Here is a 13,983-nt window from a genome sequence, read left to right on the forward strand (position 1 = left end):
CCATTTGATCAAAAATGACCCTTATTTTTTCAATTTGAACAGCAACCTTTAAGTAAAGCCAAGAATTTTCCGCGTTGCGGAAATTCCGCGAAAATCGCGGAATTCGGAGGTAAAGCGGAAAACGCATTTCTGAGAAAAAAATAAAAAATATAAGCAAAAATGACCTAGAAAAAAGAAAAAAAAAAATGAAATGGGTCTTCAAAATTCATCAAAATAAAGTAAAATCCGTCACAGATTTACCGTACAACGCCTGTCCTACCTCCCATTGCAGCCATGATACCCAATCACCCATCCCAACTTTGCAAATCGCAATGATCGTCACAAGATTCTTGTGAAAGTTTATTATGTCCGAAATGTGCTAAAATTACAAAGCGGAGAAAAGCGGAATTTAGCATTTGTAAAGCAGAAAATTCTTGGCTTTACCTTTAAGCTACGGGGACCTGAACAGCGCCACCCTTATTTTCAGCTTGCACGAATGCCTCCTTACCACGGTCCGCACGCGGATTAGTTTCGGGAGCTAAACTTTTTGACCAGATCAAGATGCATCATTTTGTGATATTCTGAACATTGATCAATTGCATATCTTTTAATTTAATTATAATAAACAATCATGGCTACTCATCTTGCTCCGAAGGGACACCCACTTGTTTGCACTATCGACCTATGTTTACCGGGACTATACAATGTTTACACCAAATTTTGAGTTGTGTTGCTCCAGCGGTTTCGATATGAGAAGCAATAAAAATTCCTTTAAAAAGGAATAGGACGAGCAAATGAGGAAGTGTCAAGATAAAGGTGTAGTTATTTTATTGTTTGAACTGTTTCTATAATTCGCATTGGTCATAATGAGTATGTTTTTACGTGCCTCAAATGACAAGGACTATTTAGCCCATGATCTTGCAATGAGACTGTACAGTGTATAGACAGTGTAGCCTATTTGTCTAATCATTTTGACTATTTAATTCTGACCATGTGATTAAAACAGGCTTTCAGATTGGTGAGCTATTGTGTACCAAGTGATAAGGCCGGGCACGTAGTAAAAATACACTGGATAATTCATGACAGCCAAATTACTGGCAAAAGGTGGGCCAAATAAATCTTAGTTGATTCTTGAACACGATTTAAGCAGGAACCTTCATTGAGAAATTGAATACATATTATCCCGTAACGTTTACTTAGCCTAACAGTCAATGAACGTTCATTGTTAGCATAATAAGTAGCTTTGGGTATCCTATGTTTATGAAAAAAAGTGTTTACAAACAAATAACATCTGTTATACATATACATCTACTTGCTAATACACTGAGAGTCTAATAGAAATGAAGGATAAAGAACAATAATTACAGAACATTTATTGTTCATTAAAGTAGCTATGGGTATACAATGTTTACAAGATAAGAGCGTTAATGTTTTGTACATGAAGTTAACGTCTTTGATACATAGCTAGTAAGTTGTTAATACATCGAAAATTTGACTAGAGATTTACAATTTGATGACATCCAACATGTCCAAAAGAATTTAGTATTAAGAATTTAAACAAATTACAGAACTTTCATTTATTGACATTCTAGCAATTGTTAACAATGTTGAAAACCATGTTCATAAGCACCCATTTCTTAATGTTCATAAACGTATAACAATAACATCCTCTTTACATCTATTTCTTAATGCTCATAAACGTAACATCCTCTTTACATCTACATCTATTTCTTAATGCTCATAAACGTAACATCCTCTTTACATCTATTTCTTAATGCTCATAAACGTAACATCCTCTTTACATCTATTTCTTAATGTTCATAAACGTAACATCCTCTTTACATCTATTTCTTAATGTTCATAAACGTAACATCCTCTTTACATCTATTTCTTAATGTTCATAAACGTAACATCCTCTTTACATCTATTTCTTAATGCTCATAAACGTAACATCCTCTTTATATCTATTTCTTAATGCTCATAAACGTAACATCCTCTTTACATCTATTTCTTAATGCTCATAAACGTAACATCCTCTTTACATCTATTTCTTAATGTTCATAAACGTAACATCCTCTTTACATCTATTTCTTAATGCTCATAAACGTAACATCCTCTTTATATCTATTTCTTAATGCTCATAAACGTAACATCCTCTTTACATCTATTTCTTAATGCTCATAAACGTAACATCCTCTTTACATCTATTTCTTAATGCTCATAAACGTAACATCCTCTTTACATCTATTTCTTAATGCTCATAAACGTAACATCCTCTTTACATCTATTTCTTAATGCTCATAAACGTAACATCCTCTTTACATCTATTTCTTAATGCTCATAAACGTAACATCCTCTTTACATCTATTTCTTAATGCTCATAAACGTTACATCCTCTTTACATCTATTTCTTAATGCTCATAAACGTAACATTCTCTTTACATCTATTTCTTAATGCTCATAAACGTAACATCCTCTTTACATCTATTTCTTAATGCTCATAAATGTAACATCCTCTTTACATCTATTTCTTAATGCTCATAAACGTCGGATCCTCTTTACATCTTTTTTTTCTTAATGCTCATAAACGTAACATCCTCTTTACATCTATTTCTTAATGCTCATAAACGTAACATCCTCTTAACATCTATTTCTTAATGCTCATAAATGTAACATCCTCTTTACATCTATTTCTTAATGCTCATAAACGTAACATCCTCTTTACATCTATTTCTTAATGCTCATAAACTTAACATCCTCTTTACATCTATTTCTTAATGCTCATAAACGTAACATCCTCTTTATATCTATCTCTTAATGCTCATAAACGTAACATCCTCTTTACATCTATTTCTTAATGCTCATAAACGTAACATCCTCTTTATATCTATTTCTTAATGCTCATAAATGTAACATCCTCTTTACATCTATTTCTTAATGCTCATAAACGTAACATCCTCTTTACATCTATTTCTTAATGCTCATAAACGTAACATCCTCTTTATATCTATTTCTTAATGCTCATAAACGTAACATCCTCTTTACATCTATTTCTTAATGCTCATAAACGTAACATCCTCTTTGCATCTATTTCATCTATTTCTTAATGCTCATAAACGTAACATCCTCTTTACATCTATTTCTTAATGCTCATAAACGTAACATCCTCTTTACATCTATTTCTTAATGCTCATAAATGTAACATCCTCTTTACATCTATTTCTTAATGCTCATAAATGTAACATCCTCTTTACATCTATTTCTTAATGCTCATAAACGTAACATCCTCTTTACATCTATTTCTTAATGCTCATAAACGTAACATCCTCTTTATACCCATTTATTTCTTAAAAGAGCTAATAAACGTAACATCCTCTTTACATCTATTTCTTAATGCTCATAAACGTAACATCCTCTTTACATCTATTTCTTAAACGTAACATCCTCTTTACATCTATTTCTTAATGCTCATAAACGTAACATCCTCTTTACATCTATTTCTTAATGATCATAAACGTAACATCCTCTTTACATCTATTTCTTAATGCTCATAAATGTAACATCCTCTTTACATCTATTTCTTAATGCTCATAAATGTAACATCCTCTTTACATCTATTTCTTAATGTTCATAAACGTAACATCCTCTTTACATCTATTTCTTAATGCTCATAAACGTAACATCCTCTTTACATCTATTTCTTAATGCTCATAAACGTAACATCCTCTTTACATCTATTTCTTAATGCTCATAAACGTAACATCCTCTTTACATCTATTTCTTAATGCTCATAAACGTAACATCCTCTTTACATCTATTTCTTAATGCTCATAAACGTAACATCCTCTTTACATCTATTTCTTAATGCTCATAAACGTAACATCCTCTTTACATCTATTTCTTAATGCTCATAAACGTAACATCCTCTTTATATCTATTTCTTAATGCTCATAAACGTAACATCCTCTTTACATCTATTTCTTAATGTTCATAAACGTAACATCCTTTACATCTTTTCTTACATCTATTTCTTAATGTTCATAAACGTAACATCCTCTTTACATCTATTTCTTAATGTTCATAAACGTAACATCCTCTTTACATCTATTTCTTAATGCTCATAAACGTAACATCCTCTTTATATCTATTTCTTAATGCTCATAAACGTAACATCCTCTTTACATCTATTTCTTAATGCTCATAAACGTAACATCCTCTTTACATCTATTTCTTAATGTTCATAAACGTAACATCCTCTTTACATCTATTTCTTAATGCTCATAAATGTAACATCCTCTTTATATCTATTTCTTAATGCTCATAAACGTAACATCCTCTTTACATCTATTTCTTAATGCTCATAAACGTAACATCCTCTTTACATCTATTTCTTAATGCTCATAAACGTAACATCCTCTTTACATCTATTTCTTAATGCTCATAAACGTAACATCCTCTTTACATCTATTTCTTAATGCTCATAAACGTAACATCCTCTTTACATCTATTTCTTAATGCTCATAAACGTAACATCCTCTTTACATCTATTTCTTAATGCTCATAAACGTAACATCCTCTTTATATCTATTTCTTAATGCTCATAAACGTAACATCCTCTTTACATCTATTTCTTAATGTTCATAAACGTAACATCCTCTTTACATCTATTTCTTAATGTTCATAAACGTAACATCCTCTTTACATCTATTTCTTAATGTTCATAAACGTAACATCCTCTTTACATCTATTTCTTAATGCTCATAAACGTAACATCCTCTTTATATCTATTTCTTAATGCTCATAAACGTAACATCCTCTTTACATCTATTTCTTAATGCTCATAAACGTAACATCCTCTTTACATCTATTTCTTAATGTTCATAAACGTAACATCCTCTTTACATCTATTTCTTAATGCTCATAAACGTAACATCCTCTTTATATCTATTTCTTAATGCTCATAAACGTAACATCCTCTTTACATCTATTTCTTAATGCTCATAAACGTAACATCCTCTTTACATCTATTTCTTAATGCTCATAAACGTAACATCCTCTTTACATCTATTTCTTAATGCTCATAAACGTAACATCCTCTTTACATCTATTTCTTAATGCTCATAAACGTAACATCCTCTTTACATCTATTTCTTAATGCTCATAAACGTAACATCCTCTTTACATCTATTTCTTAATGCTCATAAACGTAACATCCTCTTTACATCTATTTCTTAATGCTCATAAACGTAACATCCTCTTTACATCTATTTCTTAATGCTCATAAATGTAACATCCTCTTTACATCTATTTCTTAATGCTCATAAACGTAACATCCTCTTTACATCTATTTCTTAATGCTCATAAACGTAACATCCTCTTTACATCTATTTCTTAATGCTCATAAACGTAACATCCTCTTTACATCTATTTCTTAATGCTCATAAACGTAACATCCTCTTTACATCTATTTCTTAATGCTCATAAATGTAACATCCTCTTTACATCTATTTCTTAATGCTCATAAACGTAACATCCTCTTTACATCTATTTCTTAATGCTCATAAACTTAACATCCTCTTTACATCTATTTCTTAATGCTCATAAACGTAACATCCTCTTTATATCTATCTCTTAATGCTCATAAACGTAACATCCTCTTTACATCTATTTCTTAATGCTCATAAACGTAACATCCTCTTTATATCTATTTCTTAATGCTCATAAATGTAACATCCTCTTTACATCTATTTCTTAATGCTCATAAACGTAACATCCTCTTTACATCTATTTCTTAATGCTCATAAACGTAACATCCTCTTTATATCTATTTCTTAATGCTCATAAACGTAACATCCTCTTTACATCTATTTCTTAATGCTCATAAACGTAACATCCTCTTTGCATCTATTTCTTAATGCTCATAAACGTAACATCCTCTTTACATCTATTTCTTAATGCTCATAAACGTAACATCCTCTTTACATCTATTTCGTAATGCTCATAAATGTAACATCCTCTTTACATCTATTTCTTAATGCTCATAAATGTAACATCCTCTTTACATCTATTTCTTAATGTTCATAAACGTAACATCCTCTTTACATCTATTTCTTAATGCTCATAAACGTAACATCCTCTTTATATCTATTTCTTAATGCTCATAAACGTAACATCCTCTTTACATCTATTTCTTAATGCTCATAAACGTAACATCCTCTTTACATCTATTTCTTAATGCTCATAAACGTAACATCCTCTTTACATCTATTTCTTAATGTTCATAAACGTAACATCCTCTTTACATCTATTTCTTAATGCTCATAAACGTAACATCCTCTTTACATCTATTTCTTAATGATCATAAACGTAACATCCTCTTTACATCTATTTCTTAATGCTCATAAATGTAACATCCTCTTTACATCTATTTCTTAATGCTCATAAATGTAACATCCTCTTTACATCTATTTCTTAATGTTCATAAACGTAACATCCTCTTTACATCTATTTCTTAATGCTCATAAACGTAACATCCTCTTTACATCTATTTCTTAATGCTCATAAACGTAACATCCTCTTTACATCTATTTCTTAATGCTCATAAACGTAACATCCTCTTTACATCTATTTCTTAATGCTCATAAACGTAACATCCTCTTTACATCTATTTCTTAATGCTCATAAACGTAACATCCTCTTTACATCTATTTCTTAATGCTCATAAACGTAACATCCTCTTTACATCTATTTCTTAATGCTCATAAACGTAACATCCTCTTTATATCTATTTCTTAATGCTCATAAACGTAACATCCTCTTTACATCTATTTCTTAATGTTCATAAACGTAACATCCTCTTTACATCTATTTCTTAATGTTCATAAACGTAACATCCTCTTTACATCTATTTCTTAATGTTCATAAACGTAACATCCTCTTTACATCTATTTCTTAATGCTCATAAACGTAACATCCTCTTTATATCTATTTCTTAATGCTCATAAACGTAACATCCTCTTTACATCTATTTCTTAATGCTCATAAACGTAACATCCTCTTTACATCTATTTCTTAATGTTCATAAACGTAACATCCTCTTTACATCTATTTCTTAATGCTCATAAACGTAACATCCTCTTTACATCTATTTCTTAATGCTCATAAACGTAACATCCTCTTTACATCTATTTCTTAATGCTCATAAACGTAACATCCTCTTTACATCTATTTCTTAATGCTCATAAACGTAACATCCTCTTTACATCTATTTCTTAATGCTCATAAACGTAACATCCTCTTTACATCTATTTCTTAATGCTCATAAACGTAACATCCTCTTTACATCTATTTCTTAATGCTCATAAACGTAACATCCTCTTTACATCTATTTCTTAATGCTCATAAACGTAACATCCTCTTTACATCTATTTCTTAATGCTCATAAATGTAACATCCTCTTTACATCTATTTCTTAATGCTCATAAACGTAACATCCTCTTTACATCTATTTCTTAATGCTCATAAACTTAACATCCTCTTTACATCTATTTCTTAATGCTCATAAACGTAACATCCTCTTTATATCTATCTCTTAATGCTCATAAACGTAACATCCTCTTTACATCTATTTCTTAATGCTCATAAACGTAACATCCTCTTTATATCTATTTCTTAATGCTCATAAATGTAACATCCTCTTTACATCTATTTCTTAATGCTCATAAACGTAACATCCTCTTTACATCTATTTCTTAATGCTCATAAACGTAACATCCTCTTTATATCTATTTCTTAATGCTCATAAACGTAACATCCTCTTTACATCTATTTCTTAATGCTCATAAACGTAACATCCTCTTTGCATCTATTTCTTAATGCTCATAAACGTAACATCCTCTTTACATCTATTTCTTAATGCTCATAAACGTAACATCCTCTTTACATCTATTTCGTAATGCTCATAAATGTAACATCCTCTTTACATCTATTTCTTAATGCTCATAAATGTAACATCCTCTTTACATCTATTTCTTAATGTTCATAAACGTAACATCCTCTTTACATCTATTTCTTAATGCTCATAAACGTAACATCCTCTTTATATCTATTTCTTAATGCTCATAAACGTAACATCCTCTTTACATCTATTTCTTAATGCTCATAAACGTAACATCCTCTTTACATCTATTTCTTAATGCTCATAAACGTAACATCCTCTTTACATCTATTTCTTAATGTTCATAAACGTAACATCCTCTTTACATCTATTTCTTAATGCTCATAAACGTAACATCCTCTTTACATCTATTTCTTAATGATCATAAACGTAACATCCTCTTTACATCTATTTCTTAATGCTCATAAATGTAACATCCTCTTTACATCTATTTCTTAATGCTCATAAATGTAACATCCTCTTTACATCTATTTCTTAATGTTCATAAACGTAACATCCTCTTTACATCTATTTCTTAATGCTCATAAACGTAACATCCTCTTTACATCTATTTCTTAATGCTCATAAACGTAACATCCTCTTTACATCTATTTCTTAATGCTCATAAACGTAACATCCTCTTTACATCTATTTCTTAATGCTCATAAACGTAACATCCTCTTTACATCTATTTCTTAATGCTCATAAACGTAACATCCTCTTTACATCTATTTCTTAATGCTCATAAACGTAACATCCTCTTTACATCTATTTCTTAATGCTCATAAACGTAACATCCTCTTTATATCTATTTCTTAATGCTCATAAACGTAACATCCTCTTTACATCTATTTCTTAATGTTCATAAACGTAACATCCTCTTTACATCTATTTCTTAATGTTCATAAACGTAACATCCTCTTTATTTCTTAATGTTCATAAACGTAACATCCTCTTTACATCTATTTCTTAATGCTCATAAACGTAACATCCTCTTTATATCTATTTCTTAATGCTCATAAACGTAACATCCTCTTTACATCTATTTCTTAATGCTCATAAACGTAACATCCTCTTTACATCTATTTCTTAATGTTCATAAACGTAACATCCTCTTTATAAATGCTCATAAACGTAACATCCTCTTTATATCTATTTCTTAATGCTCATAAACGTAACATCCTCTTTACATCTATTTCTTAATGCTCATAAACGTAACATCCTCTTTACATCTATTTCTTAATGCTCATAAACGTAACATCCTCTTTACATCTATTTCTTAATGCTCATAAACGTAACATCCTCTTTACATCTATTTCTTAATGCTCATAAACGTAACATCCTCTTTACATCTATTTCTTAATGCTCATAAACGTAACATCCTCTTTACATCTATTTCTTAATGCTCATAAACGTAACATCCTCTTTACATCTATTTCTTAATGCTCATAAACGTAACATCCTCTTTACATCTATTTCTTAATGCTCATAAACGTAACATCCTCTTTACATCTATTTCTTAATGCTCATAAACGTAACATCCTCTTTACATCTATTTCTTAATGCTCTTAAACGTAACATCCTCTTTACATCTATTTCTTAATGCTCATAAACGTAACATCCTCTTTACATCTATTTCTTAATGCTCATAAATGTAACATCCTCTTTACATCTATTTCTTAATGCTCATAAACGTAACATCCTCTTTACATCTATTTCTTAATGCTCATAAACGTAACATCCTCTTTATATCTATCTCTTAATGCTCATAAACGTAACATCCTCTTTACATCTATTTCTTAATGCTCATAAACGTAACATCCTCTTTATATCTATTTCTTAATGCTCATAAATGTAACATCCTCTTTACATCTATTTCTTAATGCTCATAAACGTAACATCCTCTTTACATCTATTTCTTAATGCTCATAAACGTAACATCCTCTTTATATCTATTTCTTAATGCTCATAAACGTAACATCCTCTTTACATCTATTTCTTAATGCTCATAAACGTAACATCCTCTTTACATCTATTTCTTAATGCTCATAAACGTAACATCCTCTTTACATCTATTTCTTAATGCTCATAAACGTAACATCCTCTTTACATCTATTTCTTAATGCTCATAAATGTAACATCCTCTTTACATCTATTTCTTAATGCTCATAAACGTAACATCCTCTTTACATCTATTTCTTAATGCTCATAAACGTAACATCCTCTTTATATCTATCTCTTAATGCTCATAAACGTAACATCCTCTTTACATCTATTTCTTAATGCTCATAAACGTAACATCCTCTTTATATCTATTTCTTAATGCTCATAAATGTAACATCCTCTTTACATCTATTTCTTAATGCTCATAAACGTAACATCCTCTTTACATCTATTTCTTAATGCTCATAAACGTAACATCCTCTTTATATCTATTTCTTAATGCTCATAAACGTAACATCCTCTTTACATCTATTTCTTAATGCTCATAAACGTAACATCCTCTTTGCATCTATTTCTTAATGCTCATAAACGTAACATCCTCTTTACATCTATTTCTTAATGCTCATAAACGTAACATCCTCTTTACATCTATTTCGTAATGCTCATAAATGTAACATCCTCTTTACATCTATTTCTTAATGCTCATAAATGTAACATCCTCTTTACATCTATTTCTTAATGTTCATAAACGTAACATCCTCTTTACATCTATTTCTTAATGCTCATAAACGTAACATCCTCTTTATATCTATTTCTTAATGCTCATAAACGTAACATCCTCTTTACATCTATTTCTTAATGCTCATAAACGTAACATCCTCTTTACATCTATTTCTTAATGCTCATAAACGTAACATCCTCTTTACATCTATTTCTTAATGTTCATAAACGTAACATCCTCTTTACATCTATTTCTTAATGCTCATAAACGTAACATCCTCTTTACATCTATTTCTTAATGATCATAAACGTAACATCCTCTTTACATCTATTTCTTAATGCTCATAAATGTAACATCCTCTTTACATCTATTTCTTAATGCTCATAAATGTAACATCCTCTTTACATCTATTTCTTAATGTTCATAAACGTAACATCCTCTTTACATCTATTTCTTAATGCTCATAAACGTAACATCCTCTTTACATCTATTTCTTAATGCTCATAAACGTAACATCCTCTTTACATCTATTTCTTAATGCTCATAAACGTAACATCCTCTTTACATCTATTTCTTAATGCTCATAAACGTAACATCCTCTTTACATCTATTTCTTAATGCTCATAAACGTAACATCCTCTTTACATCTATTTCTTAATGTTCATAACGTCCTTGATACATCGACCGTATTTCTATTTCAATGCTATTTTATCTCCGTGTTCTGACATAATAAATTTGACCCGAATAACATTTTCACATGATGTAATTTTTATTTTTAGCCTTAAGTGTTTCATATTACAAATGACGTTATTAACTTCTTTATAAGTTAACTTCCACGTTTACCCATATATTATAGGCCTACTAGGAATATTTCCTTATCAGTATCGGATCCCTCAATCTAGTATATACACAGACTCACAGCTCATTACACCCCATCAGAAAGTCGAATTGGCACGGTACATCAATTGTGACATTATCAAGGGGGATGAATCACATGTCGGCACTTTTCAATTAGACGTTTTTTATATCATTTTCTGGCAGGTTTCAAATGCTACATTTTGATGCAAACCCCATCAAAATCGGATATCTGATTACCGAGTTATGAGCAATTTGCCAATGGCTGAAAACAATATAAAACAAAAGAATTTGAACACTGTTTTTGCCAGTATCTCAAAAACAATATTAGCGACATCCGACTCATTCCCCTTGATCATGTCACAATTTACTTCCGAATGGTAGCCAGTTATTCATTACACCAATTAATGGATTCTCGTTAAACCAGCAAACCTGAGTGAGGGCGTCACAGACTAATATTTTTTTCTTTTTCGTCCATGGAGGGCGTCTCGTATCGTTACCAAATTATATACGCTAAACAAAGCAAATAAACATATTGAGGCAAGTAATTTGCCAGTATTCATAAAACCATTACGAGGCTATGGCGTATCGTATCATTAACATAATAGAGAGTTTGCGGAATGAAGTTACTGGAACTTTAACGGCAACTTCAAAAATATTGATTGGATTTCTTGCTCAAATTCACTTCAACGCGAACGTCAGATTGGTTTCTGTACCAACAGCGTCGTGTTGCTTAAACTCGGGACATGTGTATCAATGTGCGTTCAAAAGAAGGGCATGTGTAAGAGCTTGTTACCAACTACATCCAAATGTCTCTCTTTTGTTTAGTCAAATGGTTATTAGTCCCACTTCAAGAACAAAAGACTCTACCTTAAGAGCTTCGTTTGAGTAAACATGAATGAACTCGCGATACCACTCAACATGGATTATGTCGGGACCCAGCGTTAATCTCCTTATCATATTATTTTGAAACTAGCTAGGCCCTATACGTTTCAATTAATATTCTTACGATAGTTATAGGCCTATATATATATAATATTATTTAATAAAGGCTCGTCAGCTTTGTCAATTCCATATTCCAATTTACTTCGCAAAGCCTAATACATATTCTTTATTTCTTTCCCCTCCTTCTGAATCTCTCTCCCCCTTCCCCTCCTGTTTCCCCTTCCCTACATTCTCATTATTTTCCCCTCCTTCTCCCCTCTATCTGTACTCGCTCTCTCAAACTTGACCCTCCTATAATTCCCCACTCGCACTCCTGTTTCCCCCTCCCCAGTGATTTTGTCAGGGTTTTTCTGTTAGGAGGGCGTGGGCCGATTCTCAAAGGGAAACGTTTTTACAAAAATGGGCTTAAAATGGCAGAAAAAGGCCTAAAAGCGTAAAATATCACGGCGGCCAGCATCCAAAAGGGAAGGGTCAAGAAGGAAGAGAAGATGTCCCACGGGGGAGCCCCCCCCCTTGGCTACCAGCAAAGCACCTCCCTGTCCACTTCCAATGCCCTCCCTCTCCTCCTCCCTACCCTCTCTCTCTCTCTCTCTCTCTTACCAGGCACAACCTATGACATGTTATATATAAAAATGTTATGCACCTGCTTTACTCTTCCAGAAGTATCGTACACTGCTGGCTCAAGTAAAACCAGACCATTTTACGGGAACTTAATCCCCTTGGCGTTGAAGTCAAGCCAAAAACTTGGTTCCGCAAGCTGATTTGGTGTACGTCATGAGCACACACAAAATTATATATCAAGTGTGACGTTTGGAACAAAATTTATTTTGATTTAATTCAATCAGTAATTTTCAGCAACATGTAGCATGTTTTTTACCCAAACCAAATTAGATTTCCAATAATTGGTCTATTAACTAGATAATACATAAGTGGTAATTATGTAGTCTATGAGGAAATAGGCAAACTATTGTTCTAAAGTATGACGTATTTCATCATAATTTACGGCACACTATAGATTCTCGCGTTAACTTTAACTTCAAGCGGCTTTAATGGCAGAGTGGTTTTGAATACATAATCCTCTATAATCCTCTAGACGTTAAAGTTAAAGTTAAAGTAACTTCATTCCGCAAGGTCTCTATTATATACGCTCCAGATAAAACAGCAAGCACATACAAGCAAGTATTTTGCCACTTTGCCAGTATAAATAAAACTATAATAAGGCGGGCTATTAATGTAGCCCAACTGTACGTAAAATCTGGCAATACCGCTAAATCTTAAAGAAATGAATAGATCTGTTGCAATTTTTCGGATTTGCATACAAGTAATTCTAGTTCATCCAAGTTGTATAACAATTATTTCTTTCAATACAAACTCATTCCTTGTTAAGACGACTTTATAGCACTGTTTTAATATCAAAATGAAGTAATAATTACAAATTCAAATGTACACTAGTGTAGTTTCCTGAGTATATAGACAGCACGAATACGGTATATGTGAGCAATTATATGTATGTCAAAACGCAGTGCAAAACGTAGCCTATACATGTATAACATGTATAATAATGCACCATAGGATAGTACATACATTTCAGATGTGGTTATAA

The sequence above is a fragment of the Amphiura filiformis genome, unplaced genomic scaffold, assembly GCF_039555335.1.
Source record: "Amphiura filiformis unplaced genomic scaffold, Afil_fr2py scaffold_134, whole genome shotgun sequence".
NCBI lineage: Eukaryota > Metazoa > Echinodermata > Ophiuroidea > Amphilepidida > Amphiuridae > Amphiura > Amphiura filiformis.